At 48.7% G+C, this 19,847-nt stretch overlaps 1 long non-coding RNA gene across 1 annotated transcript; it reads left to right on the top strand.

Moving 5' to 3' along the window:
- The first annotated feature begins 2,704 nt into the window (after positions 1-2,704).
- Positions 2,705-14,808, top strand: LOC307179503. Its single transcript, XR_013825402.1, has 3 exons — positions 2,705-2,941; positions 9,485-9,677; positions 14,394-14,808. It is a non-coding gene; the product is annotated as an uncharacterized lncRNA (long non-coding RNA).
- The last annotated feature ends 5,039 nt before the right edge of the window (positions 14,809-19,847 follow it).

The raw sequence follows: 19,847 nt of genomic DNA, 5'->3' as shown, positions 1-19,847 counted from the left end.
TCAATTTTTAAAAATTAATTTTATTTATTTATTTTTGGCTGCATTAGGTCTTCGCTGCTGTGCGTGGGCTTTCTCTAGTTGCGGCAAGCAGGGGCTACTCTTCATTGTGGCTCGTGGGCTTCTCATTGCGGTGGCTTCACTTGTTGCAGAGCACGGGCCCTAGGCACGTGGGCTAAGTAGTTGTGGCTCATGGGCTCTAGAGCGCAGGCTCAGTAGTTGTGGCTCATGGGCTCTAGAGCGCAGGCTCAGTAGTTGTGGCGCACGGGCTTAGTTGCTTCGCAGCATGTGGCATCTTCCTGGACCAGGGTTTGAACCCGTGTCCCCTGCATTAGCAGGTGGATTCCTACCACTGCACCATCAGGGAAGCCTTATCATAATCAATTTGAAAATTGATTTAAATCAATTTAAAAATTGCTCTTTCTCTTTAGATTTAGTCTTTGTTGGTGACTGCTACAGAGGTCCAGGAAAGGTAACCACCTCCCTGGGTGGCTACCTGGGTCATACACTAAGGAAGAGGCAGTGCTGGCCAGCTCTAAAGTTGTACTCTTAACCAACCACCACAACAACCCTTTCAGCCTGGACTCTGAGAGGCTCCAGTCAAATGATGCCGCAGATCCAAGTGTCTGAGGGTCCCTAACTCTACAGAACCTCTCATGGGAAAGACAGCAGAGGGATGGGCACACCCCTCTTTGGGAGGCTACACCAAAGGAGCCTCATTCGCTCCTGTGTCACAGGGACCACGCTGGGTTATCAGTTATCATCTCTCCGGGGAGATATTAGTCTGACTTGGGTTTCTAACTAATCGCCACAGTGTGTCCTCCATATGAGGGGCTTTCTGAACCCAGGAAACCCCATTTCATAGGCCACAGCGCCACCTAATGCTGGTTTATATGAACAAAGAGAGTGACTGAATCATGCTGATCTGAGACCACTCCAGCATTAGCCCCATTTTACAGTTTGGCAAACAGAGGTTCTTTAAGAACCAGCTCAAGTCCTGCCTCATCCACAAAGCTTTACACAACTACTGTTTCTCCTCCATACTCTTCAAGAGTTGGCACCCAGGGGATTCCAGATACAAGAGGAGTTCGGAAAGCTCTTTAGAAGGACGGACATGTCTCTCAGTCTTGCTGATTCCAGTTCCTGTGGAGGATATGGGTTTAGATTCCCCAGGTGATTCTAATGCACCACCACTGTCTCTACCACATGTCTTAGCACTGACTTGAAGAGTTCACTACTTCATAGAGACTTAGATGTGAGGCCTGGTTTTTATTATCTGCAACTTGAGAACGTGCTTCTCTAGGCCTCACTTTCCTCACAGGTCAAGCAGGGATACTCTGCTCTAATTCACACAGTTGTGGTGAAGTTTCAACAAGGCAAGGCAGTTAGGGCACAGGAGCCATTTATAAAATTACTCTGTCTTATAGGGACTCTGAAATAGCACCCTGCACCCTGCACAGCACTGAGTCCATAGCAGGTGTTTTACTGCAAAACTGCACCATGATTTTTGGGTGCAGGTTGGTGTGGTGAGCGCACTGGCTGCTTCTCTCAGACAGTGAGCATTTTCCCCACAGGTGTGAAAAAGAGTGTAGGCACAGCCCTGGTTTCCACACAGACATGGGCTCACAGGTACGTGGGGGATACGCCCTGTGCCAGGTTCTTACCATGGAGTCAGTGTAAGGCTGGATGTCAAGTCCAGTGACAGCGATAGTAACTTCAGGGGGAGGAATGGGGTTTCTCCCCCAGCCATGCCCCCACTGCATGGAGAGTAACACTTGTAAACGTTTGTGTCGTCGCTATGTCAGTTCTCAAATTCTCTTTTACACTTCGGTAACAGAACCATGGTTTTATGTGCAATGTTTATCCCATCACCCAGCAGGATGCCCCGCCACAAGAGGCCATCCATTGAACGAAATCGGCTTGTATGGTGAGATGGGCTTGAATCCAAAGAATGGGAACTAGCGAGTTGGCCCAACACGCAGGGGAGGCTGTACCATTAGATCGCTATCCATTCAAAGAATATGTACTTTGTGCCATTCTCTAAGTGCTGAGAACATGGCCCTGCACGAGATTTAGGTTCTGTCGTCACAGGGCAGAGCTTGCAACTAGTGGGAAAGGCAGTCAACAAACACTGATCTACTTCAGTGCCAAGTTCTATAAAGGAAAGAAAACAGGGCGATGTGATAGTAAGCAAGGTGATGGGGGAGCTTCTCTGAAGACGGAGTGAATGATTCCTCTTCCTCTGGTCCAGACACGCAGAGAAGGCGCAAAGAGTAAGGTCCGGCCCGGAGCTCAGGTCTTCTTATCCTGCCTCCGAGGTCTGGCCGGGCCAGCAGACAGGATTTCCCATCTGCTCTGCTAGCGATTCGCCCAAGAAGACCCGGGCGACTTCCAAAAAACAAAGCGGCTGTCAGTCCAAGAATCTTCTTTACGCCCTGACTAGTGTCTTTGGGCGGTGGACCTCGTGGGACCAGGCCTGGGGACTCGCATAGAAGGAAGAGAGAACCCCCGCCCTCCCCACACTGCAGTGGGGCTGCCGCCATCATGGCGATCCCGGCTGCACCTGGACAATTTAACAGGGCCCGAGGCTAGAGTCCTAAAGCGGCCCTGAAACACCACGCCTGCAGCTCACCGCCATCTTGGCAGAGGCGGTTCCCCGCTACACACACCCAGGGGCGGGGCCTCGCGAGACCCAAACAGGCCCCACGTGTCAGGGGCGGAGCCCTACCCTGACGTCACGGCGCGCGTCGGATGGAAGGAGGACTAGAGCCGGCAAACCCTAGCTGGCTTCTCGCGTCACGGGAACTTTTTCCTCCCTCCTGTCCCGACCCCTTCCCTGTCCTTGTCCCACCTTCCGGCCCCCGGGAACCCCGGCAACGGTTGTGGCTGCTGCTCCACTTCAGGCGGGGTGTTGCTGAGCGCGGAGCCCGAGGGCGCCCGTGAGGTAAGGAGAAGCTGCGGAGCCGCTCTGGCGTCCCCGTCCACGCGGACCTTGGCGGCCCGGGACCCACAGCGCCCCCCTTTCCTCTGTGGTCTCGGTCTGGGGGCTTCGGCGTCCCTCGTTTCCCGTCGGTTCTGCCTGGTCCTCGGAAGGCGCGTCCCGGCGTCGGGACTCCGCCCGCCGGGGCCGACAGCGCGTCGCCCGGTCTCCCTCAGCCTCTCTGCGGCGGTGGCGTCTCGCGGACCCGTGCCCGGCTGCCCAGGGCCAGCGCACCGGCTCTGGCAGGCGCCCGCAGCCGAGCCCGGATGCCCAGGGCGGCCGGGGTAACCTCGCTCCTGAGGCCCGCCTCGGGCAGGCAGCCCCCACCCCCACGCCCCAGCGTGGGTCGGGCTTGCCCAGCTGGGTCGTCTCTGCAGGCCTAATTGTTTTCCCGCGTGGCAACGTGCGGTCCGCTTGTGCTTAACTAACCAGTAGAAGTTCTGCAGAGTCAGCGGTGAGGTTAGGTGGAAACGTCCATGCCGGGGCGGTGAGCTTTCTTCCCAACGTTTGACCCTTTGGGCCTGATGTGTATGACACCGAGATTGGATTCAGGCATCTTCACGTCCGTTTCGCCCGCGCTGGGGGGCGGCGAGGTAGCCGGGCTGAAGGGGACACGTTCCTAGGGCTAGAGATTTGTGTTAAGTTCTCAAACTTGGCTGATCACCTGGTGCACTTGTTGAAAAATATAGCACTCTGGACCGCAGCATCAGAATCTCCAGAGAGGGAGCCTATGAGTGAGTGTGTGTGTGTGTGTGTGTGTGTGTGTTTTAAAATGTGTCCCAGGTGGCTCTCATTTGGAGGCAGGTGTGGGAAATGTTGTGTTAATCCGTCTCTTCTCACCCAGTCTCCCTTGTGACCAGCAGCCAATTTGTACAAGGTGTTGTGACCATGCAGAGGAACAGCTCAGAAGGAGTTGGAGCTGTCCTCTTGCTCTTGTTGGTGTAAGCAGATCTGAGCATAACCAGCGTCAGTATTGAGATTGTTTAGCAGGAATTCTTCTCCTTAGCAGAAATTAAACACATAATTTACTTTCAACCAGGTGTGTGTTTTACTTTGTTGTCTTTGACATCTTCCGTTTCTTCTCTACTGGCTTTATCTCCTATGATCTCACTCCTTTGCTATCGCTGCCAAACCTACTGGAATAGACTCTGATGCCATTGTTTCCTATACTGTTTTTTTTTGTTTGTTTGTTTTTTGGTGTTTTTTTTTTTGGATGCGTCCTCGGCATGTGGGATCTTAGTTCCCTGATCAGGGATTGAACCTGCGCCCCCTGTAGTGGAAGCGTGGAGTCTTATCCACTGCGCCACCAGGAAGGTCTCTAGAATCTTCATTTCAGAGATGTGCTCAGGCCTCTGTGTGAAGGCTGTGGGGCGTGGGGAGAATGGTGTGCAGATTAGAGGCGGGAAGCCCAGTTGGGAACCTTCTGCAGTAAACAGAGAGGATGGCGGGCTGTGCTCAGTTCAGGGCAGTGGAGATGGAGAGTAGACCCACTGGAGGGAGATTTACGATGTAGGGTTGTTGGTTAGGTCTTGATGATTGACTGGAGAGAGGAGATGAGAGAAAGGGGGGAATGTGGGATGACACCCAGGATTCTAGTGTATGGTGTTCCTGGGGGACACAGGAAGTGGAGCAGAGTTGGAGATCAGGGAAGATGGCTTTACCTTTTGGATGTGCTCAGTTTGACCTGTGGGAGTCCAAGTGGAGGTGGCCCTTCTTCCACTAGACGTGCGGGTCTAAGGCTCAGGAGTGCTATGGGTTAGGCCATCAGTCATGGCAGGAAAGGGAATCACGCTGAACAGTGGTGGATGGGGAAGCGAAGCTGGCCTCAAGGAGCCCTGGGGGACGTCAACACAGAGGGAAGGGCAGAGGAGAGAGGCCAGTGATCGGGGCAGAACGTGCCACAGAAAACAAGGAAAGAGTGTGTGGATAGGAGGGAGTGAGATGGTGCCCAGAAAGTGCCCTTGGAAAGGAGCAACATTTGCGTTCCTGGTGAGAGGAGTGCAGTGGCCTGGTGGGGCAGAAGCCCGACCACTTTTGGTTCAGAAGAGAGTAGGACGGGAAATAAAAAAGACAGGTTGTGAAATACATGTTAGGAAATTTTTGCTTAAAAAGTCCACAGGCCAAAAAAAAAAAAAACAGTCCACAGTCCAACTATGCCACCACCAAGGTAATAAAAGAAAGACTTAAGGGCTTCCCTGGTGGCGCAGTGGTTGAGAGTCCGCCTTCCGATGCAGGGGACGTGGGTTTGTGCCCCGGTCTGGGAAGATCTCACATACCGCGGAGCGGCTGGGCCCGTGAGCCATGGCCGCTGAGCCTGCGCGTCCAGAGCCTGTTCTCCGCAACGGGAGAGGCCACAACAGTGAGAGGCCCGCGTACCGCAAAAAAAAAAAAAAAAAAAAAAAAAGAAGGACTTAAGACAAAGGTGGTGGCAAACATCAGGGCAGCTCATTGCTGCAATAATAACATTCTGGGAAAATATAATTGATACTGGTATTGGTGACCTTTGAGTGGAGGGAAATCTTCCTTCTGTTTTTGATGTTTCGCAAAGACCATCATTTTATAATTTAGAATTTTAAAAATTAAAAATTGCTAATTGAGTGTTTTGGAGCTTTGTTTTATTTCTGAAATCGCCTGGGCGGGGGGAGGGGGTACTTGAGCATATCTAAATGCCGAGGAGAAGGAGGTAAATGTGAGGGTGTGTGAAAGAGGGAGGACAGCTGATGGAGCTCGGTTCAGGGGAAGGGGGCAGGAAGGGGGATCCAGGCCGTTGTAAGGGATTAATTTCTGACCCTGTGAAGGAAGGCAGGGATGGTTTGCTGATGCAGGGAGGTATACAGGTGGTGTTTTGGGGAACAAGATGAGACAGGTTATCTCCTTTGATGAAGGAAGAGAGGAGGTGGTGTTAAAGGTTGGGAGAAGAGCCATGTTATGGGTTCAGAACCTGGATGTAGAGAGAGCTGTGCCTGTGGCTTAATAGGAAGTAGCCCGGAGCCAAGTAGGGGTGCCTGCTAACTTAAGGCACAAAGGAACAGGGTCTTTCCCAAGTGTGACTGAGTGGTAATGGTTCAGAAGCAAGGAGGATGCCAACAGTGCCTCTTGATGGTGTCAGTGGAACAGGGCTGGCTGTGTGACAGTGACAGTTCCCTCAGGAGAGCTGCATTTCCATTAAGACGGAGGGTGGAGAGAACATTAGTGAAGTGTTACCAACCAGGGATCTTGGCCTCCTTAATCAATAGAAATTGATGAGAGGCCAGACAGAAAATTCAGGCAGGGCTTTATTGGGCTCCTGCTGCAGCAGGCGGGAGTGAAAACAAGTAACAGTTTCCCTTGATTGCTCCGAGGAGGCCGGCAGCGAGCTGGTTCCTTATGTGGGGTGAGGGCAGGGGCGGGTCCAGGAGTCAGGCCAGAGGGGTGGCTTGGGTGGTCTGCCCCCCCGCCCTCTGGTGGTGGTGAGTGCAGGGGGCATGCACAGGACCCTGCTTTTGCTCCTGACTCCTGCTTTTGCTCCCAGCTCTTCACAAGTGGCAGTTGGCTTTTTTTTTGGTCTTTTTGTATCTTGTCTATAATTTCCCCCAGCTGTGCATGCATGCATATAGTTATTTTTAGTCCCTTACAGTTTCTTTGTATTTTGTTTGTATTTCATTTGTTCAGGTGTAAGCACTGCAGCAAAGGGTCCCAGGTCCTAGTCTGTCTCATTATCCCCTGAGGGATTCTACACCTTTTATTCTTAAGGGGTAAAGGGCCAAGGGTCTCATCTTCTGGAACGTCTTCCTGCCAGACAGGGGCTGCAGACCCTAGCTTACCCTAGAGGTGTAGAAATCCCTCTCTGACTGTTCCAAGGACCTGTAGGGACCTGGGCCACCCTCTGCTGGAATGGGTTGAATTCCTTGAGCCCTCATGAGTCTTACTTGAAACTCTTAGAACCTAGAAGACACAAACTTGCCCAGAAGGCTAAACAAACAAGGGCCAAAAAGAAGAACACCAGTAGCCACTAAAGGGCCTAGAAAGGGAAGGAACCAGGGTAACTTTAGGAGGGCTTCCTTAACTGTTGACCAGGCAGTGGAGGCGATATTGCCGCTTCTAAAATTATGAAGCCAGTCTGCCTGGGCATATATTTCCTTAATGTTAACTTCCACCTGTCCTATCACACTAATTCAGGTGCAGTAGGAAGTATTATCGCACAGACTCCACCTTGTTCTTCCAGAAGGTTATCAAGAGCTAGACGACTGTCAAGAACTAAATTCGCCAAAGAAACGAGAGGTCTTAAGTCCCATTAAGGCTTGTCTTGTCTGTTCCATCATATAACCAAGCTGTCTGATCTCAGTGTTGCTTCATGATAGGTAAAGCCTCCCCATGGAGCTGCCAGTCCTGTGGCCAGCTCTGCCCTTGCTAAGATCATTCCTAGGGGACTTCCCTGGTGGTCCAGTGGTTAAGACTCTGTGCTTCCAATGCAGGGGGCCTGGGTTCGATCCCTGGTCAGGGAACTAGATCCCACACGCATGCCGCAACTAAAAGATCCTGCGTTTCGCAACTAAAGATCCTGTGTGCCACAACTAAGACTCCGCGTAGCCAAACAAACAAACATATATAGAGAAAAAAGATCATTCCTAGTGCTTTCTGGGTTTGGTGGTGAGCCTGACTGGTTCTGTTACAGATAAAAATCCCTCTTAACCCTGTAGTCCTTATAGCACACTGTCCTATGAAGTGAACATTGTCAGTGCATTTATACGCTATGGCTTGGTTGGAAAAGACGGGGTCTGTCGATAATTCCGTAACATATGATGGTTTGGGTGTCCGCAGAGGAAAACAAACCCTTCCGGGGGTGCAGACCTGAATGTCTGTCTCACAGCTGTTAAGACCGGATAGCCCTTGAAGGACATAACTGTTGTTAGTACTTAAACAGTTAGGGGACAGCAGACTATTATGTTGATGATTAAGCATATAAAGCTCTACAGCATTTCTAACAAGATGTTCACGTATGATCCGCTGAGTACAATAGCAAGAGTGGCAAACAGGAGTCCAACCCACTACATCATTTTACTTATCTGTCGATGGTGCCTGTCTTTTGAATAGGTATCTCAGACCTTCCACTGGCTTACAGGTGTATTGCTCTTCTGTTGTAACCTGCGGGGCTTCTGGAGGTAAAAGCTTTAGTCTGGAAAAATGTACCCAACTAGATATCCCTTGCACTTTGACAGCAGTGGGAGTGGTTCAGATTACTTTATAGGGGCCCTTCCATTTTGGCAATAGTTGGTCTTCGGGGGACCCCGTTCCAGGTTTTAAGAAGAACTTGGTCCCTGGGATTTGTGAAGGAGCAGCTCCTTCCTCTGTATTTTTAGTGGGAGCTTGCAGTGCCTTGTGGGTATAGTTCAGGATTGTCTTTTGAACTTGTCCTAGATTAATAATGTATCTCAGGGCCTGGTTCACTTCTTCATCCAGTAGAATGTCAGTAGTAAGAAAAGGTCTCCCATAGGTCCTTTTATTGTTTTACTTGTTTATTTTTTAAGGAGTTTTTTTTTTTGTTAATTTATTTTTGGCTGCATTGGGTCTTCGTTGCTGCGCACGGGCTTTCTCTAAGTTGCGGCAAGCGGGGGCTAGCTACTCTGTTGTGGTGCGCGGGCTTCTCATTGCAGTGGCTTCTCTTGTTGCGGAGCACGGGCTCTTAGGTGCACAGGCTTCAGCAGTTGTGGCAGGCGGGCTCAGTAGTTGTGGTGCACGGGCTTAGTTGCTCTGCGGCATAGGGATCTTCCCAGACCAGTGCTCAAACCCGTGTCCCCTGCGTTGGTAGGCAGATTCTTAACCACTGCGCCACCAGGGAAGTCCTGAAGACATTTTTTAGAAAGCAGAATTGTGTTAATACAGTCTTTTATTCAATTTTAACATAATTTTATTTATTGAATAGTTAAGACAGTCACATTCCAAATTCAAAATATATGAAAGGGTCTATAATGAAGAGTTTTCCTCTTTCTACTTGGACTTAATTTCTGGGAAATTTCAATCTTTTAAAAGTGGAGAGAATGTATAAAGAACCCATGTACCCACCAGCCAGCTTCAGTCTGGCTTCATCTATTGCCACTGTTCCACTGGATTATTCCCTGGTGTTGGCCTTATTTTAAAACAAGCTGAGACTCTGTCTTATGCAGTAAAAGGCAAGGATTTCCTAAGTTGAAATTGCTGCAAATCTCCTTGGGGGCCATTTAAGAGCTCTTTTACTACCACTGATCACTTTAAGATTTTATTTTGGGGCCACATATAGTATTTGCTTTTCCAGAGCTCCTTTCCTTTCTAAAGAGTATCTTTTTTCTCCATCTTTATGCCAAGAACTCTGTAGGAATGCCCCATACTTGCCCAAGGCTTCTGCTTCTGATAGATGGCCCAGTTGGCTCATCTTAGAAAACCTCCACAAGACGTTTTCCGAAAGGAGAGGGAATAGAAGAGTGTAAGGGGTAGGGAGTTTTGAATCCCCTAAAGCTGACGACCGTGTTTGGGTCTGTTTTTGTTGCTCAGAGCCCCTGTTGAGTTCCCTGCTGCGTAGGATGCCAGAACTGGAGACTGTGGATATCATGAAGCTGGTGAATTGCCCCGAGACCTTCACCCCGGACATGAGGTGCATCATGGGCGAGTCCCCTTCAGTGCGGGGCTACTTCGTCCTGGCGGGAATGAACTCTGCTGGCCTTTCGTTTGGTGGAGGAGCTGGAAGGTAAGTCTTTCGCACTCAGGTTCGGCTTGCGAGGCTTCTTCCTTTCTGGAATTACTTCTGGTTCATAGGGTTTGTGACATACCTAATCCAGTATGTTCATAAGAAGAGGAAGACACATGTCATGAGACAGTCGTCCCCTTGAAAGTACTTGCCATGGGAGGCTCTCCCCGTGTTCCAGACACGTCATTGTACAGAATGTTTTTGGAACTCCTCTTTTGGAGTTAGCCTTGGAGCCAGTGGGATGTTCTTCTGTACTACTTCAGTCATAACAAATGTTGGTCCTTTGAATCTGTATTTGAGTTTGGAAATAGCCAAGTGTGGTGAGTGAAGTAGAAGATCATGCTGATCACACAGGTTTTTATTTTCAAATTTGGTACTTATAAAAATTAAGCGAGGGGGCTTCCCTGGTGGCACAGTGGTTGAGAGTCCGCCTGCAGATGCAGGGGACACGGGTTCGTGCCCCTGTCCGGGAAGATCCCACATGCCACGGAGCGGCTGGGCCCGTGAGCCATGGCCGCTGAGCCTGCGCGTCCAGAGCCTGTTCTCCGCAACGGGAGAGGCCACAAGAGTGAGAGGCCCGCGTACCGCAAAAAAAAAAAAAAAAAAAAAGGACTTAAGACAAAGGTGGTGGCAAACATCAGGGCAGCTCATTGCTGCAATAATAACATTCTGGGAAAATATAATTGATACTGGTATTGGTGACCTTTGAGTGGAGGGAAATCTTCCTTCTGTTTTTGATGTTTCGCAAAGACCATCATTTTATAATTTAGAATTTTAAAAATTAAAAATTGCTAATTGAGTGTTTTGGAGCTTTGTTTTATTTCTGAAATCGCCTGGGCGGGGGGAGGGGGTACTTGAGCACATCTAAATGCCGAGGAGAAGGAGGTAAATGTGAGGGTGTGTGAAAGAGGGAGGACAGCTGATGGAGCTCGGTTCAGGGGAAGGGGGCAGGAAGGGGGATCCAGGCCGTTGTAAGGGATTAATTTCTGACCCTGTGAAGGAAGGCAGGGATGGTTTGCTGATGCAGGGAGGTATACAGGTGGTGTTTTGGGGAACAAGATGAGACAGGTTATCTCCTTTGATGAAGGAAGAGAGGAGGTGGTGTTAAAGGTTGGGAGAAGAGCCATGTAATGGGTTCAGAACCTGGATGTAGAGAGAGCTGTGCCTGTGGCTTAATAGGAAGTAGCCCGGAGCCAAGTAGGGGTGCCTGCTAACTTAAGGCACAAAGGAACAGGGTCTTTCCCAAGTGTGACTGAGTGGTAATGGTTCAGAAGCAAGGAGGATGCCGACTGTGCCTCTTGATGGTGAGGTCAGTGGAACGGGGCTGGCTGTGTGACAGCGACAGTTCCCTCAGGAGAGCTGCATTTCCATTAAGACAGAGGGTGGAGAGAACATTAGTGAAGTGTTACCAACCAGGGATCGTGGCCTCCTTAATCAATAGAAATTGATAAGAGGCCAGACAGAAAATTCAGGCAGGGCTTTATTGGGCTCCTGCTGCAGCAGGCGGGAGTGAAAACAAGTAACAGTTTCCCTTGATTGCTCCGAGGAGGCCGGCAGCGAGCTGGTTCCTTATGTGGGGTGAGGGCAGGGGCGGGTCCAGGAGTCAGGCCAGAGGGGTGGCTTGGGTGGTCTGCCCCCCCGCCCTCTGGTGGTGGTGAGTGCAGGGGGCATGCACAGGACCCTGCTTTTGCTCCTGACTCCTGCTTTTGCTCCCAGCTCTTCACAAGTGGCAGTTGGCTTTTTTTTTGGTCTTTTTGTATCTTGTCTATAATTTCCCCCAGCTGTGCATGCATGCATATAGTTATTTTTAGTCCCTTACAGTTTCTTTGTATTTTGTTTGTATTTCATTTGTTCAGGTGTAAGCACTGCAGCAAAGGGTCCCAGGTCCTAGTCTGTCTCATTATCCCCTGAGGGATTCTACACCTTTTATTCTTAAGGGGTAAAGGGCCAAGGGTCTCATCTTCTGGAACGTCTTCCTGCCAGACAGGGGCTGCAGACCCTAGCTTACCCTAGAGGTGTAGAAGTCCCTCTCTGACTGTTCCAAGGACCTGTAGGGACCTGGGCCACCCTCTGCTGGAATGGGTTGAATTCCTTGAGCCGTCATGAGTCTTACTTGAAACTCTTAGAGCCTAGAAGACACAAACTTGCCCAGAAGGCTAAACAAACAAGGGCCAAAAAGAAGAACACCAGTAGCCACTAAAGGGCCTAGAAAGGGAAGGAACCAGGGTAACTTTAGGAGGGCTTCCTTAACTGTTGACCAGGCAGTGGAGGCGATATTGCCGCTTCTAAAATTATGAAGCCAGTCTGCCTGGGCATATATTTCCTTAATGTTAACTTCCACCTGTCCTATCACACTAATTCAGGTGCAGTAGGAAGTATTATCGCACAGACTCCACCTTGTTCTTCCAGAAGGTTATCAAGAGCTAGACGACTGTCAAGAACTAAATTCGCCAAAGAAACGAGAGGTCTTAAGTCCCATTAAGGCTTGTCTTGTCTGTTCCATCATATAACCAAGCTGTCTGACCTCAGTGTTGCTTCATGATAGGTAAAGCCTCCCCGTGGAGCTGCCAGTCCTGTGGCCAGCTCTGCCCTTGCTAAGATCATTCCTAGGGGACTTCCCTGGTGGTCCAGTGGTTAAGACTCTGTCTGTGCTTCCAATGCAGGGGGCCTGGGTTCGATCCCTGGTCAGGGAACTAGATCCCACACGCATGCCGCAACTAAAAGGTCCTGCGTTTCGCAACTAAAGATCCTGTGTGCCACAACTAAGACTCCGCGTAGCCAAACAAACGTATATAGAGAAGAAAGATCATTCCTAGTGCTTTCTGGGTTTGGTGGTGAGCCTGACTGGTTCTGTTACAGATGAAAATCCCTCTTAACCCTGTAGTCCTTATAGCACACTCTCCTATGAAGTGAACATTGTCAGTGCATTTATACGCTATGGCTTGGTTGGAAAAGACAGGGTCTGTCGATAATTCCGTAACATATGATGGTTTGGGTGTCCGCAGAGGAAAACAAACCCTTCCGGGGGTGCAGACCTGAATGTCTTGTCTCACAGCTGTTAAGACCGGATAGCCCTTGAAGGACATAACTGTTGTTAGTACTTAAACAGTTAGGGGACAGCAGACTATTATGTTGATGATTAAGCATATAAAGCTCTACAACATTTCTAACAAGATGTTCACGTATGATCCGCTGAGTACAATAGCAAGAGTGGCAAACAGGAGTCCAACCCACTACATCATTTTACTTATCTGTTGATGGTGCCTGTCTTTTGAATAGGTATCTCAGACCTTCCACTGGCTTACAGGTGTATTGCTCTTCTGTTGTAACCTGCGGGGCTTCTGGAGGTAAAAGCTTTAGTCTGGAAAAATGTACCCAACTAGATATCCCTTGCACTTTGACAGCAGTGGGAGTGGTTCAGATTACTTTATAGGGGCCCTTCCATTTCGGCAATAGTTGGTCTTCGGGGGACCCCTTTCCAGGTTTTAAGAAGAACTTGGTCCCTGGGATTTGTGAAGGAGCAGCTCCTTCCTCTGTATTTTTAGTGGGAGCTTGCAGTGCCTTGTGGGTATAGTTCAGGATTGTCTTTTGAGCTTGTCCTAGATTAATAATGTATCTCAGGGCCTGGTTCACTTCTTCATCCAGTAGAATGTCAGTAGTAAGAAAAGGTCTCCCATAGGTCCTTTTATTGTTTTACTTGTTTATTTTTTAAGGAGTTTTTTTTTTGTTAATTTATTTTTGGCTGCATTGGGTCTTCGTTGCTGCGCACGGGCTTTCTCTAAGTTGCGGCAAGCGGGGGCTAGCTACTCTGTTGTGGTGCGCGGGCTTCTCATTGCAATGGCTTCTCTTGTTGCAGAGCACGGGCTCTTAGGTGCACAGGCTTCAGCAGTTGTGGCAGGCGGGCTCAGTAGTTGTGGTGCACGGGCTTAGTTGCTCTGCGGCATATGGATCTTCCCAGACCAGTGCTCAAACCCGTGTCCCCTGCATTGGTAGGCAGATTCTTAACCACTGCGCCACCAGGGAAGTCCTGAAGACATTTTTTAGAAAGCAGAATTGTGTTAATACAGTCTTTTATTCAATTTTAACATAATTTTATTTATTGAATAGTTAAGACAGTCACATTCCAAATTCAAAATATATGAAAGGGTCTATAATGAAGAGTTTTCCTCTTTCTACTTGGACTTAATTTCTGGGAAATTTCAATCTTTTAAAAGTGGAGAGAATGTATACAGAACCCATGTACCCACCAGCCAGCTTCAGTCTGGCTTCATCTATTGCCACTGTTCCACTGGATTATTCCCTGGTGTTGGCCTTATTTTAAAACAAGCTGAGACTCTGTCTTATGCAGTAAAAGGCAAGGATTTCCTAAGTCGAAATTGCTGCAAATCTCCTTGGGGGCCATTTAAGAGCTCTTTTACTACCACTGATCACTTTGAGATTTTATTTTGGGGCCACATATAGTATTTGCTTTTCCAGAGCTCCTTTCCTTTCTAAAGAGTATCTTTTTTCTCCATCTTTATGCCAAGAACTCTGTAGGAATGCCCCATACTTGCCCAAGGCTTCTGCTTCTGATAGATGGCCCAGTTGGCTCATCTTAGAAAACCTCCACAAGACATTTTCCGAAAGGAGAGAGAATAGAAAAGTGTAAGGGGTAAGGAGTTTTGAATCCCCTAAAGGTGACGAACGACTGTGTTTGGGTCTGTTTTTGTTGCTCAGAGCCCCTGTTGAGTTCCCTGCTGCGTAGGATGCCAGAACTGGAGACTGTGGAGATCATGAAGCTGGTGAATTGCCCCGAGACCTTCACCCCGGACATGAGGTGCATCATGGGCGAGTCCCCTTCAGTGCGGGGCTACTTCGTCCTGGCGGGAATGAACTCTGCTGGCCTTTCGTTTGGTGGAGGAGCTGGAAGGTAAGTCTTTCGCACTCAGGTTCGGCTTGCGAGGCTTCTTCCTTTCTGGAATTACTTCTGGTTCATAGGGTTTGTGACATACCTAATCCAGTATGTTCATAAGAAGAGGAAGACACATGTCATGAGAGAGTCGTCCCCTTGAAAGTACTTGCCATGGGAGGCTCTCCCCGTGTTCCAGACACGTCATTGTACAGAATGTTTTTGGAACTCCTCTTTTGGAGTTAGCCTTGGAGCCAGTGGGATGTTCTTCTGTACTACTTCAGTCATAACAAATGTTGGTCCTTTGAATCTGTATTTGAGTTTGGAAATAGCCAAGTGTGGTGAGTGAAGTAGAAGATCATGCTGATCACACAGGTTTTTATTTTCAAATTTGGTACTTATAAAAATTAAGCGAGGGGGCTTCCCTGGTGGCACAGTGGTTGAGAGTCCGCCTGCAGATGCAGGGGACACGGGTTCGTGCCCCTGTCCGGGAAGATCCCACATGCCACGGAGCGGCTGGGCCCGTGAGCCATGGCCGCTGAGCCTGCGCGTCCAGAGCCTGTTCTCCGCAACGGGAGAGGCCACAAGAGTGAGAGGCCCGCGTACCGCAAAAAAAAAAAAAAAAAAAAAGGACTTAAGACAAAGGTGGTGGCAAACATCAGGGCAGCTCATTGCTGCAATAATAACATTCTGGGAAAATATAATTGATACTGGTATTGGTGACCTTTGAGTGGAGGGAAATCTTCCTTCTGTTTTTGATGTTTCGCAAAGACCATCATTTTATAATTTAGAATTTTAAAAATTAAAAATTGCTAATTGAGTGTTTTGGAGCTTTGTTTTATTTCTGAAATCGCCTGGGCGGGGGGAGGGGGTACTTGAGCACATCTAAATGCCGAGGAGAAGGAGGTAAATGTGAGGGTGTGTGAAAGAGGGAGGACAGCTGATGGAGCTCGGTTCAGGGGAAGGGGGCAGGAAGGGGGATCCAGGCCGTTGTAAGGGATTAATTTCTGACCCTGTGAAGGAAGGCAGGGATGGTTTGCTGATGCAGGGAGGTATACAGGTGGTGTTTTGGGGAACAAGATGAGACAGGTTATCTCCTTTGATGAAGGAAGAGAGGAGGTGGTGTTAAAGGTTGGGAGAAGAGCCATGTAATGGGTTCAGAACCTGGATGTAGAGAGAGCTGTGCCTGTGGCTTAATAGGAAGTAGCCCGGAGCCAAGTAGGGGTGCCTGCTAACTTAAGGCACAAAGGAACAGGGTCTTTCCCAAGTGTGACTGAGTGGTAATGGTTCAGAAGCAAGGAGGATGCCGACTGTGCCTCTTGATGGTGAGGTCAGTGGAACGGGGCTGGCTGTGTGACAGCGACAGTTCCCTCAGGAGAGCTGCATTTCCATTAAGACAGAGGGTGGAGAGAACATTAGTGAAGTGTTACCAACCAGGGATCGTGGCCTCCTTAATCAATAGAAATTGATAAGAGGCCAGACAGAAAATTCAGGCAGGGCTTTATTGGGCTCCTGCTGCAGCAGGCGGGAGTGAAAACAAGTAACAGTTTCCCTTGATTGCTCCGAGGAGGCCGGCAGCGAGCTGGTTCCTTATGTGGGGTGAGGGCAGGGGCGGGTCCAGGAGTCAGGCCAGAGGGGTGGCTTGGGTGGTCTGCCCCCCCGCCCTCTGGTGGTGGTGAGTGCAGGGGGCATGCACAGGACCCTGCTTTTGCTCCTGACTCCTGCTTTTGCTCCCAGCTCTTCACAAGTGGCAGTTGGCTTTTTTTTTGGTCTTTTTGTATCTTGTCTATAATTTCCCCCAGCTGTGCATGCATGCATATAGTTATTTTTAGTCCCTTACAGTTTCTTTGTATTTTGTTTGTATTTCATTTGTTCAGGTGTAAGCACTGCAGCAAAGGGTCCCAGGTCCTAGTCTGTCTCATTATCCCCTGAGGGATTCTACACCTTTTATTCTTAAGGGGTAAAGGGCCAAGGGTCTCATCTTCTGGAACGTCTTCCTGCCAGACAGGGGCTGCAGACCCTAGCTTACCCTAGAGGTGTAGAAGTCCCTCTCTGACTGTTCCAAGGACCTGTAGGGACCTGGGCCACCCTCTGCTGGAATGGGTTGAATTCCTTGAGCCGTCATGAGTCTTACTTGAAACTCTTAGAGCCTAGAAGACACAAACTTGCCCAGAAGGCTAAACAAACAAGGGCCAAAAAGAAGAACACCAGTAGCCACTAAAGGGCCTAGAAAGGGAAGGAACCAGGGTAACTTTAGGAGGGCTTCCTTAACTGTTGACCAGGCAGTGGAGGCGATATTGCCGCTTCTAAAATTATGAAGCCAGTCTGCCTGGGCATATATTTCCTTAATGTTAACTTCCACCTGTCCTATCACACTAATTCAGGTGCAGTAGGAAGTATTATCGCACAGACTCCACCTTGTTCTTCCAGAAGGTTATCAAGAGCTAGACGACTGTCAAGAACTAAATTCGCCAAAGAAACGAGAGGTCTTAAGTCCCATTAAGGCTTGTCTTGTCTGTTCCATCATATAACCAAGCTGTCTGACCTCAGTGTTGCTTCATGATAGGTAAAGCCTCCCCGTGGAGCTGCCAGTCCTGTGGCCAGCTCTGCCCTTGCTAAGATCATTCCTAGGGGACTTCCCTGGTGGTCCAGTGGTTAAGACTCTGTCTGTGCTTCCAATGCAGGGGGCCTGGGTTCGATCCCTGGTCAGGGAACTAGATCCCACACGCATGCCGCAACTAAAAGGTCCTGCGTTTCGCAACTAAAGATCCTGTGTGCCACAACTAAGACTCCGCGTAGCCAAACAAACGTATATAGAGAAGAAAGATCATTCCTAGTGCTTTCTGGGTTTGGTGGTGAGCCTGACTGGTTCTGTTACAGATGAAAATCCCTCTTAACCCTGTAGTCCTTATAGCACACTCTCCTATGAAGTGAACATTGTCAGTGCATTTATACGCTATGGCTTGGTTGGAAAAGACAGGGTCTGTCGATAATTCCGTAACATATGATGGTTTGGGTGTCCGCAGAGGAAAACAAACCCTTCCGGGGGTGCAGACCTGAATGTCTTGTCTCACAGCTGTTAAGACCGGATAGCCCTTGAAGGACATAACTGTTGTTAGTACTTAAACAGTTAGGGGACAGCAGACTATTATGTTGATGATTAAGCATATAAAGCTCTACAACATTTCTAACAAGATGTTCACGTATGATCCGCTGAGTACAATAGCAAGAGTGGCAAACAGGAGTCCAACCCACTACATCATTTTACTTATCTGTCGATGGTGCCTGTCTTTTGAATAGGTATCTCAGACCTTCCACTGGCTTACAGGTGTATTGCTCTTCTGTTGTAACCTGCGGGGCTTCTGGAGGTAAAAGCTTTAGTCTGGAAAAATGTACCCAACTAGATATCCCTTGCACTTTGACAGCAGTGGGAGTGGTTCAGATTACTTTATAGGGGCCCTTCCATTTCGGCAATAGTTGGTCTTCGGGGGACCCCTTTCCAGGTTTTAAGAAGAACTTGGTCCCTGGGATTTGTGAAGGAGCAGCTCCTTCCTCTGTATTTTTAGTGGGAGCTTGCAGTGCCTTGTGGGTATAGTTCAGGATTGTCTTTTGAGCTTGTCCTAGATTAATAATGTATCTCAGGGCCTGGTTCACTTCTTCATCCAGTAGAATGTCAGTAGTAAGAAAAGGTCTCCCATAGGTCCTTTTATTGTTTTACTTGTTTATTTTTTAAGGAGTTTTTTTTTTGTTAATTTATTTTTGGCTGCATTGGGTCTTCGTTGCTGCGCACGGGCTTTCTCTAAGTTGCGGCAAGCGGGGGCTAGCTACTCTGTTGTGGTGCGCGGGCTTCTCATTGCAATGGCTTCTCTTGTTGCAGAGCACGGGCTCTTAGGTGCACAGGCTTCAGCAGTTGTGGCAGGCGGGCTCAGTAGTTGTGGTGCACGGGCTTAGTTGCTCTGCGGCATATGGATCTTCCCAGACCAGTGCTCAAACCCGTGTCCCCTGCATTGGTAGGCAGATTCTTAACCACTGCGCCACCAGGGAAGTCCTGAAGACATTTTTTAGAAAGCAGAATTGTGTTAATACAGTCTTTTATTCAATTTTAACATAATTTTATTTATTGAATAGTTAAGACAGTCACATTCCAAATTCAAAATATATGAAAGGGTCTATAATGAAGAGTTTTCCTCTTTCTACTTGGACTTAATTTCTGGGAAATTTCAATCTTTTAAAAGTGGAGAGAATGTATACAGAACCCATGTACCCACCAGCCAGCTTCAGTCTGGCTTCATCTATTGCCACTGTTCCACTGGATTATTCCCTGGTGTTGGCCTTATTTTAAAACAAGCTGAGACTCTGTCTTATGCAGTAAAAGGCAAGGATTTCCTAAGTCGAAATTGCTGCAAATCTCCTTGGGGGCCATTTAAGAGCTCTTTTACTACCACTGATCACTTTGAGATTTTATTTTGGGGCCACATATAGTATTTGCTTTTCCAGAGCTCCTTTCCTTTCTAAAGAGTATCTTTTTTCTCCATCTTTATGCCAAGAACTCTGTAGGAATGCCCCATACTTGCCCAAGGCTTCTGCTTCTGATAGATGGCCCAGTTGGCTCATCTTAGAAAACCTCCACAAGACATTTTCCGAAAGGAGAGAGAATAGAAAAGTGTAAGGGGTAAGGAGTTTTGAATCCCCTAAAGGTGACGAACGACTGTGTTTGGGTCTGTTTTTGTTGCTCAGAGCCCCTGTTGAGTTCCCTGCTGCGTAGGATGCCAGAACTGGAGACTGTGGAGATCATGAAGCTGGTGAATTGCCCCGAGACCTTCACCCCGGACATGAGGTGCATCATGGGCGAGTCCCCTTCAGTGCGGGGCTACTTCGTCCTGGCGGGAATGAACTCTGCTGGCCTTTCGTTTGGTGGAGGAGCTGGAAGGTAAGTCTTTCGCACTCAGGTTCGGCTTGCGAGGCTTCTTCCTTTCTGGAATTACTTCTGGTTCATAGGGTTTGTGACATACCTAATCCAGTATGTTCATAAGAAGAGGAAGACACATGTCATGAGACAGTCGTCCCCTTGAAAGTACTTGCCATGGGAGGCTCTCCCCGTGTTCCAGACACGTCATTGTACAGAATGTTTTTGGAACTCCTCTTTTGGAGTTAGCCTTGGAGCCAGTGGGATGTTTTTTTGGAACTACTTCAGTCATAACAAATGTTGCTCATTCATGAAACTGGAAATAGAAAGAGCAGGTTTGGACGATAAGATGATGAAATTGTTGTTAGACATGTTA

Source organism: Stenella coeruleoalba (genome assembly GCF_951394435.1).
Source record: "Stenella coeruleoalba genome assembly, chromosome: 20".
NCBI classification, from domain to species: domain Eukaryota; kingdom Metazoa; phylum Chordata; class Mammalia; order Artiodactyla; family Delphinidae; genus Stenella; species Stenella coeruleoalba.
This window is presented reverse-complemented; position numbering and strand designations above follow the sequence as displayed.